The sequence below is a fragment of the Nelusetta ayraudi genome, unplaced genomic scaffold, assembly GCF_046127955.1.
Source record: "Nelusetta ayraudi isolate G7.1 ecotype Tasmania unplaced genomic scaffold, CSIRO-AGI_Nayr_v1 ptg000016l, whole genome shotgun sequence".
Lineage (NCBI taxonomy): Eukaryota > Metazoa > Chordata > Actinopteri > Tetraodontiformes > Monacanthidae > Nelusetta > Nelusetta ayraudi.
The window spans coordinates 6,175,327-6,181,134 of NW_027466066.1; positions in this window are offsets into that span (position 1 = coordinate 6,175,327).

Consider the following 5,808-nt stretch of genomic DNA (forward strand, 5'->3'; position numbering starts at 1 on the left):
GCATGCATGTGGAGTGATATAATTTGTTTGGGTAGTGTCCGGGCGGGTTGCAGTGGTGCTGTATTCAGATTTATGGAATGAACAGTTAACAGTAGAAGTCCAAATAACCATCCCTGTTGCACTACATTAAATGGTATGCGTCCTATATACACTAGCAGTCAAAAGTTTGGACACACCCTATTCATTTAATGTCTTTTCTTTCATTCTCATGACTATTGACATTGCAGTTTCTCACTGAAGGCATCAAAACTACGTATGAAAACACATGGAATTATGTAGGAAACAATTAAAGTGTAAAATAACTCAAACATGTTTTATATTTAAATTCTTCAAAATAGCCACCTTTCATAAAAAAAAAAAAACGAATTAGATTTATTTAACATATTTGTCTTTGCAACATAATTACATATATCTTGCTCATATATTTGATGTCTTCAGTATCTATCTGCAGTGTAGAAAGTTGTAAAGATTAAAAAAAAAAAAATTCCATGAGAAGGTGTGTCCAAACTTTTGACTGGTAGTGTGTGTAAATACTGGTTAATGGGGAGCACTGGGAAAATTCCATGGTGGGCTGCTTTGTCTTGGCCTGACTGTTAATTCAGATGCTTTTGCTAGAGGATTCCCATAGTAACTACCGAAACGAACGGATGACACAAAGTGCAAGAGGAGTCGTGAGGAGGCAACAATAGCAAACAGAAGCTCTACTCACCAACTTGACAGTTTTCATCAAACCCAGCTGGTGGTTTGAGAATCAAACATCAAATGAAGACCTGCATTGCTAGCAGGCTAGCAAAATGCTAGCAGTCTCGTGTGCTAACTCCACAACCTGCAAAACCACCGCTTTAAATCTACGAGTCCGACAGATGAACTGCGTTGCCTTTTAGCGTTTGACGCAACATTGAGAGAAGAAACCTGTAGTTTCAATGAAAAAAAAACTGCTAAATCAACAGGCAACAGGGGTCAGCTGGCTTTGGGATGTTGTCTCATCAAGGTACATTAATATAAAGAGGTCATGAGCTAAAAGTGGGCTGGATTGAGGCATGAAACTATGGGGTTGCAAATGAGACGTGTCGATTTCTCAACGCTTTTGCATCCTGGCAAAGCGTTAAGAAAAACACTCAAGCAAAACAGAACGGGGGCGAATCAAACTCTGCAGGATCACCCTAGTACCTGCTCAAACAGAGTGGCTACGACGTGCGTCCACCTCGCCGCGGGACCCCTGGACAGAAGCTAAACGTCGAGCGAGGTGCGTGCGCAGCGGTGTAACAGGAAATGTGAGCTTTTCCTGGCTCGCACGCCGAGCAGGAGCCGGGCTTTGTTCCAGGATCCACAAGCGGCGCAGACAGTAGGTGCTGGGAGCTTTATTACTTTTCCCCTGCGCCGCTCACCCTAATCCTGCAGCTGAGGGACATGAAAGCCCCACCTTCCCCTCCCCGCGCCCCTTCTCCCGCTCCACGGCCATACACCCCGGCTTATTACCTCGGGAGGGAGCCGCGACATGAAAGAGAAGAATGAAAGAGCAGCTTCGGGAGCCGATTGAACGGAGGATAAAGCGAATATAGTGGAGATAAAAAAAAGCCAGAGCTGGGCCTCGATTGATTTTTATTGTTTTTCATCTGGCATAGCACAGTTTTCATTCATAATGAGCGCTGTGTGTGTGTGTGTGTGTGTGTGTGTGTGTGTGTGTGTGTCTGTGTGGAGCAGGGTGAGGAGTGAGAGTGCGAAGGGGATGTTTTGGGAGAAGGGGGGAGGAGGAGTGAAGGGAAGAAAAGAGTGAGTGAAGTGGACTCAGGATGTGGGTAATCGGCACCGCGGCAAGAGAGGGCAGACAGGGCAGCACTAAGTGGACATGCTTTCATAAACAATGCCAGAGAGAGGAGGGCCGGCGAGGCAGACAAGGTGTGAAAGGAAGGCCTGCTGAATTGGCCCCCGGGTGTGTGCGCGTGCATGTGAGTGCGCTGGCGGACGACACAAAAGCAGCTCTCCCAGTGTGAAACGCACTGCTGGAATTTTGAGCTTCCGCGGAGGGCAAACTGTGATTCCACTATCCCATAATGCCCCGGGGGTCAGGGTTCACGGTTCAGGGGTCGCGCGGGGAGGGGGCGGGGTCAGGCCGACGAGACAGATTGTGCGGCAAGGCCTCGCGTCCCCGACCTCAATCTTTTGGCCCTGCATCTGTAAGCCGGCCCCCCCGGCCGGCGGGACCAGCAGGCAGCAGCTTCGGCCTCCTCCGAGTCAGCCTCAACTATTTCCTTCCCCAGATTACCGATCTGCTAACCTTTTGCTTGGTGACTCACGCCCTCCCCTTCCTCTCCCCCCGCCGCTGCCCCCGTGTCACCCTGCTATGTTTCTCCCTCGCCCAGCCCAACCTGTGGCCCCTGGGTTTTGAGGAAAGGCAGAGAGTCGGGCCTTTGAAGACGGCGACGGCCAAGTTTGTCCGAGCGCCGCCTCCATGAATGAACGTCTTTGTCCCGCCGCCTCTCTCACGTCTTCATATCCTGACCCCCCCGCCACTCCCACCACCACCACCGCCTCTGCCTCCTAACTTTCTCTCTGCCCCTCCACCCCGACCGTGGCACAAATGACCCCTGCTAATTATGTATTTAAGGTATTTGGCTCCTGTGAAAACAGCTTTGGGTTAGCGGCGGACGGTGGCGGGAGGGGGGTGCGGACGTGCGACATGTACGTGGGGTGGTCCATGGTCTCATGGCTATCATTACTGCCCAGGGTTTTCGTGTAAACACTGGATTAGCGCTGTGAGGTTTTGATTGAGGAGAGGGCCGCGGGCGGCGGCGGCGGCGACGGCGGTGGGGTTTGGCACGGGGGACCCCAGCGCCTCTTCTCAAGCTCGGGTCTTGGGTTTCACCCCAGGATGGCGCTCTCTCTGAAACCTCTGCCATCAGTGGCAGCGTTTCCATTGCAGGTTTTCACATAATAAAAGCGATATTTCTAAAATTTCAACAAAGTACACTTGCGATTTGCGGGTGTTGCCATTGAATGGTGTGAAGCGCATAAGTCGTAATTCTCGTAACATCTCACGGACGAGAATTTCCGAGAGTTACGTTTGCTTTCGTTTATTTACGTTTGTTTGCTGTCAAGAATGGTTGTTAGATTTTTCTCTTTGATTACTTATAAAAAAATATTCCGTCTCCTCCTCTGTCCAAACATGACGCGCCATTTTCACTTGAAGTGAACTGGTCACGTGACCCCCGTACTTTACATCCGGTGACGTTGAAATGCGAACAAAGTGTTTCCATGACACTTTTGCGATATACCTCTACATCGATATGTCTGAAAAGCCACCTCATGAGAGTGTCAAAAGCCTTCTAGCCACATTTCGAAGTTTAAGTTTTTCCATCGCCAGTTTTTTATTGCGATATTTAGGTTTTGTGCAATTCTATTCAAGACTCCCTGCTCGCCCTCCAGCTCGTTCTCAACGTCCCTGCAGCTCCGTTTGCTGTGTCACACTCCCCTCACCTGTCACTGTCACCGGGCCTCACGGAGCAGCTCTGAAACCGGATCGTTGCCGTTCGGATCCCTCAGGGGAGGGAAAGAAACGGGGCCTGTCTGATGCTGCTGATAAACCCGAGACGGACGGCAGCCCACTTGGCCCCTCAGTGGAAGCCCCGCTGAAATAGAGACCCCGTGAGCGTGTAGGCCGGCCGCATGTCGCACTCAGACTTCGGTTTGCAAGTCGGACAAATGAAGGGTTCTCTTCTTGCGAGTTCAAGACTTTAAGATACAATATTTTACTTGCTTTCAAGTTCTTTATGGTAATTTCTGGAGTCCAGTGGAGCAGCTTTGCATTGATATCTGAGAAAAACATCTCCAAAAAAGGACATGAGGGTAACTCTAACCCGCTGGGTTTTTCCCGTTCGGGGAAGTTGATTTTCTGACGTTCTTGTCAGAAACTGGTGGCGAGGTGAAGTTTGCACAGTATCAGATCTTTAATCTAAAGTGGGGAAAAAAAACAAACAGCACACCGTGCTGCTATGTGTACACAAGCTTTACTGGCCATTTACTAGAAGTATTTTCAAACTTCCTCTGACTCAGATCTGCTCAAACGCCTTTAAAGTGAACTGCTGATGTCAGGAGACATGCTGATGGCATTAGGGTTAGGGTTAGCTGGAATTAGGGTTAGGATTTCGGGGTTCCTCATGGGTTAGAAGCCCCAAATTTGACGTGGCTGTGTCTTGAGGGATCCCGATGAACCTGCAAGTGGTCCCATGTCTCTAGGACAAAGTTGACTTTTGACCTCATAGACTTGCATGGCATTAGGGTTAGCGATAAGGCTGGAATTAGGGTTAGGGTTAGGGTTAGCTGGAATTAGGGTTAGGGTTTCGGGGTTCCTCATGGGCTAGAAGCCCCAAATTTGACGTGGCTGTGTCTTGAGGGATCCCGATGAACCTGCAAGTGGTCCCATGTCTCTAGGACAAAGTTGACTTTTGACCTCATAGACTTGCATGGCATTAGGGTTAGCGATAAGGCTTGAATTAGGGTTAGGGTTAGGGTTAGCTGGAATTAGGGTTAGGGTTTCGGGGTTCCTCATGGGCTAGAAGCCCCAAATTTGACGTGGCTGTGTCTTGAGGGATCCCGATGAACCTGCAAGTGGTCCCATGTCTCTAGGACAAAGTTGACTTTTGACCTCATAGACTTGCATGGCATTAGGGCAGTGGTTCTCAAACTTTTAGCTCCACCTTGGAGGAAGAAAATTTTTCATGTGTACCTGAACAGCCTACTGAACACTTTTTGTTAATTGTTCGGCCGTGGAAAAAGTTCAGAAGTGAAAACATTATTTCCCCTGGGCGCCCCGTCTCCCTCCCGCCCGGTGATTCCCGCCCCCCCCCAGACGTGACTCCCACTTTGAGAAACATTGTTTTCATGGGAGATGTATGTGCTATAACGACAAAACAGGCAGAGGGGATGCACTGCCACTGCCGTTCTCCTATGTGTGTGTGTCTGCTTTCCTATGGAGGTGCAGCTACACTCGCCTCCCACCTCCAAATAAATCACGAGTCCACAATTATAAAGAAGGAGTGAGCCATGTTTGGTTTGTGGGAAGAGAGGAAGAAAGCTCAGAATGTGTCACTGCCACTAAGGAATGAGGAGTGTGCGCGCAATGCGCACGACGGCGTGTGCGCAATTACATGTGTGAGGTCGGGGGAGTCGCCGTTGCCGGCCAACATTCTTGGGCGGCAGTGTTATTAACTGCAGTGGAACCATTATCAGTGTTTACTTTGATCCGACCGCCGCTCGGAGGAGTAACGGACTGAGCTGAACTCCGGCTCTGCTTCCTCCCTCCGACTCTTGTCTTTGGCCGGGAAGCCAGGAAGAAAACTCATGATCTTCAGGATGTTCTTTACCTCTTTTTCATCAGCTTGGATGCTTGGATGCTTGGCTGAGTGTGTGTGTGTGTGTGTGTGTGTGTGTGTGTGTGTGTGAGAGACAGTGTGTGTGTGCGACCACCAACATCATCAAAGCTGCTGAACTGCTGTTCTTGCGATTACTGGCCTGCTGTCTTCAAAACTTACACTTATGGAAGCTGATGCCGCCGGGGTTGTTGTGTTTAGCAGTGGGATGGAAATATCAACTTCCTGAAAGAGGTTAAAGATTAAAGAGGTTTTCAAACTACAAGTCATAAAAAGTTCAGGAGATTTTAGGATGACTTTTCAAAATGTGCCTTTTAGCGATATTTGAGAGGTTTTTCCAAGTGTAGGTGTTTCCATGACCAGTTTTTTATTGCGATATTTAGGTTTTGCGCAATTCTAGGGCTAATGGAAATGCGGGATTAACAGCTCCAGGTGTGGA